The sequence below is a fragment of the Brassica napus genome, chromosome C1, assembly GCF_020379485.1.
Source record: "Brassica napus cultivar Da-Ae chromosome C1, Da-Ae, whole genome shotgun sequence".
Taxonomy (NCBI): domain Eukaryota; kingdom Viridiplantae; phylum Streptophyta; class Magnoliopsida; order Brassicales; family Brassicaceae; genus Brassica; species Brassica napus.
The window spans coordinates 25,507,605-25,519,536 of NC_063444.1; the positions used below are offsets into that span (position 1 = coordinate 25,507,605).

General features: G+C 39.4%; 1 long non-coding RNA gene across 2 annotated transcripts; it reads right to left on the reverse strand.

Annotated features, from left to right (window-relative positions):
- Nucleotides 1-8,131: 8,131 nt before the first annotated feature.
- Nucleotides 8,132-10,444, reverse strand: LOC106413808. Of its 2 annotated transcripts, XR_002654879.2 has the most exons (4): nt 9,195-10,444; nt 9,003-9,091; nt 8,698-8,851; nt 8,132-8,614 (listed from the first exon to the last, which is right to left on the reverse strand). It is a non-coding gene; the product is annotated as an uncharacterized LOC106413808 (long non-coding RNA). The 2 variants fall into 2 exon arrangements; XR_007318585.1 differs by lacking the exon at nt 9,003-9,091 and having other exon boundaries at nt 9,195-10,440.
- Nucleotides 10,445-11,932: the final 1,488 nt, after the last annotated feature.

The following is an 11,932-nucleotide window of genomic DNA, read 5'->3' on the forward strand; positions in this document are numbered from 1 at the left end:
CAAGAGGTTTAAGCCTTCCATCCTCGCGAGCAGATTTAGGGTTGTAGGTTCTCAGCTGTTCCAGAGGAGCTTGCATATCGGTTGGAGAGGGGTGAGGAAGCCAGAGAGCAAAAGAAAAATAGAGGTAAAAGGAGAAGAGGGCCTCCGGTACCGACTCGCGTCGGACCGGAGAAGAGGAGGCAGATCTAGAGTTTCTTCAAGAACGAGGGGGAGGAATCGAGATATGTTTTCTTGTATGTATCTCTCTAGGGTGATGACATGTTATAGTTACAGATTTGTGTTATCACTACAAGAAAACGTTTCCATAACAACGAAGATTTAAGACGAAAATATTTCGTCGTAAATTTACATGGTGTTTACAACGCAGCTACGAGGAGACCAACTTTGGTCGTAAACGCCATGTAAATTTACGATGAAATATTTTCGTCGTAAAATCCATGTAAGTTTACGACGAAAGTACTTGGAATGAGAAATACGTCGTAATCGTTACATCGACATTACAACGAAACATGTCACCGTTATATTTAGGTGAAAACGTGTATTCTATGTGCTTTAACTTACCTAATTTCGTAGTAAAGTCGTTGTAAATATTATGTTAAAACCATGTAAAACATTCCTTGTAAAATCGTTGTTATATTTCAACTACCCAACCCGAAAATTTCTCTATATATATGTCATTTCCCACAACTCTCTTCCTCACAACACACAAACGGAAAAAAAAAATTCCGAAAAAAAAATCAGAAAAAAAAGATTTCGAAAAAAAATCTAAGAAAAAAATGACCGGTGGCGGTAGTATTTACGAGTTACGTAGTTGGATGTATTTGCACAAAGATTCCGACAGGAGGGTGACGAACGCATTTCTGAGCGGGCTAGAGACATTCATGCACCAGGCGGGCTGTACACCGATCACGCAGGAAAGCGGTAAGATGTTCTGCCCCTGTCGGAAATGCAAGAATTCAAAATTTGCACGTAGTGAAACTGTATGGAAGCATTTAGTAAACATAAGATTTACACCACAATACTACATTTGGTATAACCATGGAGAGGGTTATGGGGGAAATGAAGCTAGTAGTAATAATAATAATTTTGAGGATTCTCATCATAGTGAAGAACCGAATCATTTGCATAATGAATATAATTATCATCAAGATCAGGAACAGATGGTAGATCATGATATGGTTCAAGATATGATTAGTGATGCATTTTTAGAAACAACTACAACAATAGCCGATAGAACTGGAAATGTAGAAGATCCTAATTTGGATGCAAAAAGGTTTTATGAAATGCTAGATGCTGCAAATCAACCAATCTACACTGGTTGTAGAGAAGATCTCTCTAAATTGTCTCTAGCAGCTAGGATGATGAATATTAAAACGGATCATAATTTACCTGAGAATTGCATGGATGCATGGGCGGAGTGGTTTAAAGAATATTTGCCAGAAGACAATGTGTCTGCTGAATCATATTATGAGATTCATAAATTGGTTTATAGTCTTGGGTTACCTTCGGAGATGATTGATGTTTTCATCGACAACTGCATGATCTACTGGAAAGAAGATGACAAGTTAGAAGAGTGTCGATTCTGCAAAAAACCACGATTCAAACCGCAAGGCCGTGGGAGGAATAGGGTACCGTACCAAAGGATGTGGTACCTACCAATTACAGATATATTGAAACGATTATATCAATCTGAGAGGACTGCTGCGTCGATGAGGTGGCATGCAGAACATGTCCAGAGAGGTGGTGAGGTTGCACATCCATCAGACGCAAGAGCGTGAAAACATTTCAACAAGGTACACGCAGATTTTGCTACAAATATTCGGAATGTCTATCTTGGGTTATGCACCGATGGATTTAGTCCATTTGGAATGTCTGGTAGACAATATTCTTTGTGGCCTGTCATTCTCACGCCGTACAATTTACCATAGGATATGTGCATGGAACAAGAATTTCTATTTTTGACCATATTAATCCCTGGGCCGAAGCATCCAAAACGGTCTCTTGATGTTTTTCTTCAACCGTTGATAGAAGAGCTAAAGCAATTGTGGTCAGAAGGGGTGATGACGTACGATTGTTCCTTGAAAAACAATTTTATGATGCGAGCAGTTCTGCTGTGGACGATAAGTGATTTCCCCCCTTATGGGATGTTGTCTGGCTGGACAACACATGGAAGATTATCTTGTCCATATTGTCTTGGATCGACGGATGCTTTTCAACTGAAGAATAGTAGGAAGAGTTGTTGGTTTGATTGTCATCGTCACTTTCTTCCACTTGCCCATCCGTACAGAAGAAATAAGACATTGTTTCGGCACAAAAAAATTGTCAGAGACGGTCCTCCTCCATATCTCACCGCCCAGCAGATCGAAGCAGACATTGATTATTACGGAGCTCAAGAAACAGTTAAAGTTGTCGGTAATTGGCATGTTCCTGGAAATATGCCTGATGGGTATGGTGTCTCTCATAATTGGCATAAGAAGAGTATATTTTGGGAGGTACCCTATTGGAAGGATATTCTCTTACGCCACAATCTGGATGTCATGCATATTGAGAAGAACATTTTTGAGAACATCATGAATACATTACTTAACGTCCCTGGGAAGACAAAAGATAACAAAAAGTCAAGGATGGACTTACCTGATATTTGCTCAAGAAGTGAGTTACATATCAAGAGCAATGGAAACGTTTCTGTTCCCATCTTTCAGTTGTCATCAGAAGCCGAACAACCTTGTTTGACTGGGTTGCATCAGAAGTTAAGTTTCCTGATGGTTATGTTTCAAATCTGTCAAGATGTGTTGAACGAGGTCAAAAGTTCTCCGGAATGAAGAGTCGTGATTGTCATGTGTTTATGCAACGACTACAACCATTTTCTTTTGCCGAGCTCCTTCCAGCAAATGTCCATGAAGCACTTGCATGTAATTATAATTTTATAATATATATACATATGTCATGAAATGTTATTAATTTGATTACTTTTGCAATATACAGCCATCGGAGCATTTTTCAGAGATCTTAGCACACGTACGTTCAATGAAGAAGTCATCGAACAACTTCATCAGAACATTCCGATCATATTGTGCAACCTGGAGAAGATATTTCCTCCTTCATTTTTTGATGTCATGGAACATCTAGTTGTCCACCTACCGTATGAAGCATTGCTTCGTGGACCTGTTCACAACGGATGGATGTATCCGTATGAGCGACATATGAAACATTTGAAGGGGAAAGCAAGAAATCTTGCGAAGGTGGAAGGTTAAATAGTTGCGGGGAGTTTGACAGCCGAAACATCTAACTTCACATCATACTACTTTTCTCCAACTGTTCGTACGAGAAAGAGAGTTCCTAGAAGATATGATGATGGTGGAGTATCGACATCATATTCAATTGATAGTGTTCCTGATATTTTCTGCGAAATTGGATGGTTTGGTGGTAAAACGAAAGAAGTATGGTGGTCATGTGAAGAGGATAAACATAATGCCCACACTTATATTCTGCTCAACTGCGAGGATGCAGTGACCCGTTACTTTGAAAGGTAGGAATTTCCGGGGTTATTGAAGCTAAAATGCGTCCTCTTCAAATGTGAATGGTTCGACCCTGTTGTGAACCGAGGGATTCGGTATAACAAATTTGGTGTTGTGGATGTCAATTTTGGGAGAAGATACAACAAATTTGAGCCTTTCATTTTAGCTTCACAAGCCGAGCAAGTTAGCTTCCTTCCTTATCCTCGGCTTCGAACTTCCGGGATAAACTGGTTAGCTGCTATCAAAATTACACCTCGTGGACGCATTGTCGCTGGAGACGAACCGCCCTTGCAAGAAGAAGAAGCTATCAATGAAGTTGAGGTACCAGAACAACCAACTGATGAAATCCTTTTGATCGACCCGCAAAACTTTCAATATGAAGATATTCCCGAAGATGCGACAGATGAAGCACGTGAAGACGAGTTCGAGAGAAGTGACGATGATGATTGTAATGATAGTGATGAGAACGAAAACGATTTAGAGTGATGTAATATTGATGAGATCGAAAACGATTTAGAGTGATGTAATATATGTAACAAATGTTGTATTTCTCTATTGTAACGTATGTTTAAAGAAATATTGTTTTTTACCATCTTAATGTATATGTAACAAATGTTGTTTTATATAATATGTATTTCTCTAGTTTTTAAAAAATTATTTGGAGTTTTAGGGTTTTAGAGTTTAAGTTGGAGAAAGAGAATGAAGTAGTAGAGAAGAAGATATGATGTTAGATGATATGTCACTTTGGGGTTTAGGGATTTCATTCTCGGTGTTTAGGGTTAAGCATTGTAAAATCGTCGTAAATGGTTAAACCTATTCCACGTAATTTCGTCGTAAATGGAAAAACGCGGGCCTGGTAACTTCGTCGTAAATAGAAAAACGCGGGTCTGGTAACTTCGTCGTAAACGGACGTTTCGACGTAATTTCGTCGTAAACCGAAAAACGCGGGCCTGGTAACTTCGTCGTAAATGGAAAAACGCGGGCCTGGTAACTTCGTCGTAATATTACGTCGCGTTTACGATGAAACATTTTCTATATATTGAGACGCCGAGAACGAGGCTGCCTCGTTCATTCCTCCCAAACTCCTCTGCTCTCCCTCTAAGGTACACTCCCTTTTCTCTTCTATTTTTTTTAAAGTTAGTTTAGGTGATTAATTAGTTAGGTAATTAGTTTAGGTGATTAGTTAGGTAATTAGTTTAGGTGATTAGTTAGATGACGGAATACTATAGTTTAGGTGATTAGTTAGGTAACGGAATAATTTTTTAATTATGTCATCATAATTGATTAAATTTATTTTAATTTTTTTTAGATGGCTCCTAGAAGGAAACCAGCAGCACCTACTTATGCCCAGTTGTTTGGCGATGGTTCCGGTACATCTTCTTCCGGTCCATCGTCTTCCGATGCAGTTCCAGACTCTCAGACTTCTCATAGAGTTTTTTCGAGTCCTCCTCTTCCACCGCAGATGCATCCACCTCTTCCTCCAGCGGCTGCACCTCAGCCTATCCCAGAAGGTGCAGTTCATCCGGATTTGCGTGTGCCTTCATATGCTCCATTCGCAAGATATACGGTGGAGGATTTGCTTGCCCAGCCTGGACGGAAGGGTTTCGATGTTCTAGACCCCGATAGACCCCGAGGAGCTTATTGGTAAGTTATTAATTTTTATTACATCAAAATTTAAATTATTTTTATTCTCTAACGGTTAAATTGTTTTTTTCAGGTTTGGGGCTAACAACCGTGTTAGCCGGAGCGTTTCGGCGACGATTAAGGGTTACTACGACGGGGCATATCCGAACTGGAGCAAGACACCAAATCACGTTAAGATCACGTGGTTTAAATGTTTTGCGGTAAGATTTTTAAATTTAATTAAATTTTCACTTTTAAATATATATATATATTTTTTTAATATTTATTATTAATTGTAATTTTTTCAAAATTTTTGTGTTTCAGAAAAAGTGGCATTGGTCTTTGGGAATCACCGAGAGGGTGAAGGCGGAATTCGTTGCAAAGGCAAAGATCCGCCTCTGCAACACAATCTCCGATTGGAAGGACAAGTGGGAGATCTACGGGTATGAGGAAAAGCCCACTGAGCTCACGACGGATGTGTGGGATGGCCTCATCGCCTATTGGGAGCACCCCTCTTCGATCAAAAAGGCCAATTCGTGCTCGGCTTCTCGAAGGACGAAAGATAAAGATGGTCATTTGCGCCCATACTTCACAGAACCAGACAAAAACCTCATGCAGGAGTCCTTCTAGAAGCTGTAAGTTTTGTTTTAAATATATATTTAAAATATTCAATTAATTTAATTTTTAATATTTAATTTAATTTTTTTTGTAGTTCGAGAAGACGGAAGTCTTACCATCTCTGACTGGCCTATTCAAGATGACTCACGCCACATCCGACGGAGTTTTTGTGGATCCTGCATCTGAGAAACTCTTCCAAGCAGTGGCTTGTCGGATTGAAGAATGGGAGACGCAACTAACCCAGGAGTCTCCCGATGGATTACCAGTCACATTGTCCACCGAAGAGCCCGACAGAATCTTCGAAGAGGTACAACTTAAAATTTTTGTTTACATTATTTTAAATATTTTTAACATAATTAACTATATTAATATATGTTTTGATTTTATAGGTGGCTCCTAAAAAGAAGAGACGGATAGTCGGTATATGCTCTGTTAACGAAGTTGCAAGGGCAACTTCGTCATACACTTTTTTGGTTCGGATAGATGAATGGCAGTTTTTGGAGAGATAGATAGATCGATAGGTCACACTGAGGTTGTGAAATGGCCTCAGATTCACCACTCTCTTGTTCTGGATGTGACACACCAGTCAACAGAAGAGGTTGCTGATTTGCTTTGGGTTTACACACCTCCACAAACAATCAGGTTTTTCACAAGAACAATGAATCATCAAATAAGAGAGTAAATATTTTTATAAAAATGATGATTAAATTTTCTGATACAATTTCAAAATACTTAAATAGAAAGCACCAGAACTAGTGCATGAACAGCCAGAAAGCATAAAAAAAAAGACAAGGAAATAATTAAGCAAGCTGCATGAACATCATAAAAAAACATAAATCAGACATCTGAGTAAATGAAGGTGGTTGGGGTGGTGGTGGTTTGGCCAAGTAGATCTTCTTCACTTTTTTGGTTCTGAACAGAGCAAGCAATCTTCTCACTCAGATTCTTGGACCTTGATCTCGTAATGGGCCCAACATATATGGCAAATGGATATTCTTTCTGAACATTGGGGTAATCCATAGAATCGCATCCACGGGTTTTCATCCATTCAGGCTCATCGACAGAATCGCTTCCACGGGGTTGCATCCACTCGTATGCTTCCATCGGTTCGATCAGGATTGCATCACTCGCCCCTCTACTGATCTCATTTAATACATATATAAAAGGTGTATGCTTTACCTTGGAAGTATCGATCAAAAGATACATGGACTCTTACTCAAGCAAGTTTCTAAACACACATGTAGTCTTATATGATCTTTTTCTTCCCTCTTTCTCTCTTTTCTGAATTTCAATTCCAATGAATAATGATGCTGATACAGTCCATCTTTATTCATCTTCTTTTTGATTTTTTCTCCTTTTTTTCTTTTTCTTTTTTTTTTTGACAAAGTGTAGGCGAATAGTGGGGTCAACGGTAATGTACCTACCCCTCGCTTCCAATGATGTGTGATCATTCCATTAGAGTAGAATAATAGGGTCGCATGAGACACTCCTACCCCTCTAAACCGTAAACCGCATGAAATCATTTCAATCTTTTATACTATAGATGCTGAAGAGAGAGAGAAGGGAATCAGAAACACACGGACTTTTACCTTCCAGACTTGCATGAGGAAACCGATCTAATGTATACCAAGCTCCAAGAGACAAGCGGATTAAGCTCAATTAGGTTGGAGATCAGCTTTGGTTCCTTCAAACATTCTCAGCAAGTGTGGATAATAGGCAGGTGATCCACTTTGGTATCTCTAATAGACTCTGCAGTCAATAAATCTAAGAGTGGTGCTAGAGAGTGGTTAGATAATAAGTGAAATTGTTAAGTTCATAATCCCCTTCATGACTCAATAAAAATTTTTTTGAAATCTTTTATAAAACTCATAGTAAACTAATATCAGTAAACATCCCCCCATACACTGTCCTAGTGTCCATTTAGTCGGAGTTTGGTGAAAACATAAATCATAAGGCAATATGTAACAAGGAGTACGATATACCTGATCGCTGATGTCGATGTCAATCGACACAAGGTAGTGTCTATCGATCGTTTCTGGTGTTGTGATGTCGATCGATGTCGACCTTGTCTCATCGGTCGATGACAAGTATCCACTCCTTGGTTCTTTTTTTGGTTTTTTTTAGACCTGCAATAAAGGTAAAAACAGAAATAAATAACTAGTAAAAATTAAAACTATACACTACAAGAAAACGTCTCATATATAGCATGACGAAAATGCTATTAGAAGATAGCACATCGTTATCGCGAACACTGTATCTTCCCCCGCAATCTTTTCTCAAGCACTTTAGATAGCATTTTTTGTATGCTATTTTAATGTATTATTTCAATAGCGTTTTGTTATTTACGCAATTATATAACTTATAATAGCATATAATAATTGATGTGATAGTGTAGATAGAAAATAAAAAAATACTTTAAAATTGTATATATCTAAATTGTTTACTAAATAACCAAAAACAAAACCAAAAATCTAAACCATAACTAAACCAAAACATAAACCTATAGCTAAACCAAAAACATAAACCTAAAGCTGAGTGTTCACTATCATCGCCATGACCACCAAGATGATAATAGTGGAGTACAAGTGTCTTGAAGATCTATCTGATGCCAAGTGTTCTTCACCTTCCAAAGCTACACCTAAAATTTCAGAACCTAAAGATCTATCTCCTAGTGCCGCACCACACCACGATTCACATCCCCACAGCACGACACCTTGCCTCCTCTGACGTCAAGCTTCTTGCACCAGACTTATAAAGGGGAAATGATGTTAAGCAGAGAGCCATGGAGAATGAGCCTGACAGGAACTCGTTATGGAAGAGTTGTTATACTCCACGTAATCATGATCGACCATTTTCTGGTTTAAAAAAAGAACAACGCAATTAAGTCTTTTCAAAGCATCATGATCTCTGTAACTAGAGATTTGGCCAAGAGATATACCTTTGGAAGTTCGTCAACTTCTTCATCAATCCCTGAAACATCACAAAACTCATCAATCGCATATGTCTTCTCTCTGTCTCATCTGTCTTCCTTCTAATGTGATCTCCTCCACATCACTTAAGATCTGCTTCTTGTCGTGGATGTGGTTCCAGTTCTGTAGTGTATCATCAAAAAACCCTGTGCTGTGAGAATAAGTAGGAACAAGTCAAGAAAATTTAACTCAAATAAAACAAGCCATTCACGCAAGTGTTTTCAATTGACATGTAACTTTGAAGTATGAGAAGGAACACACAAACGTAACTCACAACTTTCCTAGCTAAGGAAACATGGCATTGTCAACGGAAAGCGTTTAAGATCACTGAGAAGACCTAAGTGAAGCTTCCTTCGCCGCACACTGAAATACTCAGTCATTGGGACCATGAGAGAAATCAACAAATCAACAGCCAAAAAATATTTCAGCAAGAAACATAATCATAAGCAAAGAGGAAGATTGATACCAGTTATTTGGGACCGGCGAGCCTCCATCTGTTCTTCACGAAGCTGAAGAGACCAAAGAGGATTCACGCCGACCAAACCGAGATATCTGTCTTCTCTCCGTACACCACCACCACCATTTCGTTGTAGTCGTTATCACTCAAGCTTCTCTGTAACAGATCTAGATACATAAACACTGTAACAAATCGAATCCTAATCGCAAAAGCCCCAATCAAAACACTAAACCTGAAACAAATCAAAACCCTAATTGCAAACGCCCCAATCCAAACCCTAAAACTGAAACAAATGGAAACCCTAATCGAAAACATGGGTTGATGACAGGGAGTGAATCTCACCATTGTTGTCTTTGAGCGGTGATGGGTTGTTGTTCTGGGTACCGCTGGGTTCGAATTCGGCTGCAGAGGGGAGAGGCGTTCTCGGGAGGTGACGACGGTGACAAACTCAGACCGGTCTTTTATTTTTCCTCCTGTAATCTCAATCTCTCATCTCTCTGTATTATCTCTTATCTTTTATCTCTCTGTCGTGTTTCAGAAAAAGAATGGAGAGGATCAGAGGAAGAGTTGAGATGAGAAGAGAAAAAGACCGGTATCTTCTTCTTCCTCATGCAATCTCTCATCTCTCTCTGACGTTTTTTTTTCTTCTGAACTCAGATCTGTCGTGTTTGAGAAGACAAAAGGAGAGGACAAAACACAATCTCCACCTTTGGATTAAAAAAATTAAGGGTAGAGATTGCAATCCTTGTGTATTCCTTTCAACCAACAGATTTTTTTTTTCTTTTTATGTATAAATATTTATAGAATAATTGTTATGTTTATATTTGGAGGCAAGTGAAATAAAGTGAGAGGGAAAATGAAATTAGGGTAAGAGAGAAAAGATAGCGTTTTAACATAGAAGGATATTATATATGCGGTTTTTTATAGCATCGATGTAAAAAAACGCTATCTTAAATAATGAGTTATGTCAAAGATAGCATTTTTGACCAGAACACTATCTTCTTATGCTTTCTTTGCCCCCTCCCCTTGTAGTGATAAAGTTACCTAATAGTGGGTTGCCTCCCACTCAGCGCTTTGTTATAGTCATTGAGCTTGACTTTTGAGGTTGTGTTTGGCTAGTAATGATCAAAGTGACCACTAGGTTGTATGCAAGTGTCCACTTCATCTTTGCTCATCTGGAACCAAGTGCTAATGAAGCTTCTTATGGCTTCATCTCCTCTTGTCTACTGATTCTTTAATCTTTCTCTAGCAACCTCACTTGCATGCATCCTATGTTGAAGACTCCCAATGCTGCATTGTTGTATTCCAAGTCTGGCATATGTTGATTCTGAGATGTCCTTCAGCTCCTGGTAGACATATTTTTTCAGCAAGTCTTGAGAAAAAGTGATCTCATCAAGCTTATCATGTAGTGACTTCTCGGTAACCAGCTTGCTTCGTAGTGCTGCATAGTCGCCATCGATCTATCGTCGAGTCTCTCTGTCGATCGATGGTGACGGTTTTTCTTGAGAATTGAGTTCTCTGAATCATATATATCTCCTGTTGCAAAGCGTCCAGGCGTTTGGTTAGGAAATCTACACCTTGAAGTCGGTAGGTTAGCGTTTGTAGCCTATCTCTGAGTGGTGCGAGTCAAGCGTCGATCGATGCTTGGATGCGAGCGTCAATCGATGGTTGAGTGTGAGCATCGATCGATTGTTGAGCGTGAGAGGCGATCGATTTTGATCTTCATGCGCCGACTGCATGTTGTTTCTGAAGCATGGCTTAGTCTTGCTGCATCTCATCTATGCATATGGTCAACCAGCTTATACTGTTCTCGGACAGGTAGTAGACGTCATCGAGCCTCTTCGAATGATAATCATCCGAAGCTCTGATAGCTCTGTAGATCTATGCTACTAACTCATCAATTCAGTTTTGTTGTAGTTGTTCTGCTCTGGCATGGTCGGTATGGATACCTCTGTGTTCTCCCAACAAGGTTTCCTCTTCCTGTTCGGATGAAGTATGCTTCGTCTGGATTCGAAGTGACCATCGATCGATGGTGCTCTTGCGTCGTCGATTGATGGTAGATCATCTGATCTGTTTTTTGGAATGTAGAAGTTAATGCATCCATTCATGGCAATGATTTCAGCTATGTCCTCATTAGATATGTTGAGAATGTGTCCATCCATTACTCTTGCTTGGCCTTCTGAATCTTTAAAAATACCAAATTCATCTGGAGTTGGATAACCATAATTTGTATTATCATTGACTTGTACCTCAAGATTTGGTGTTGGATGATCGTCAATCGATGGCTTGATGTTGCTGTCGATCGATGTTGACGTCGCAGATGCAAACAATGTATGGAGAAGTCCTCTGTCATCCATGGCAAGACTATGTACTCAATGTCCTTCTCTCTGTGGTAGTCCTTGTCATACTCATCAGATTTCATCTCAGGTAGTTCAGTGTCCACTGCGAAGCTCTCATGAAGCCTATTTTCTGCTCAATTGCCAATAAAATAGTCGCCTTGTCTGCTGATCGTATCACTATAGTGGTAATCAATCAATGTCTGAGGCTGGGTAGCAGTGTGCTGGAAGAGCGAAAGTCTCACTCGCATGACGGATGTTGATCGATTCTCTGGACATGTTGTCAATTGGCGGATGAATGGCAATGTCGATCGATAGTGGAGTTCCGCTATCGATCGATCTTGAATACTTTATTTTGTATTCATCCTCATTATCGCAGTGGCATGCTGCTATGAATCCAGTGTTGGACGT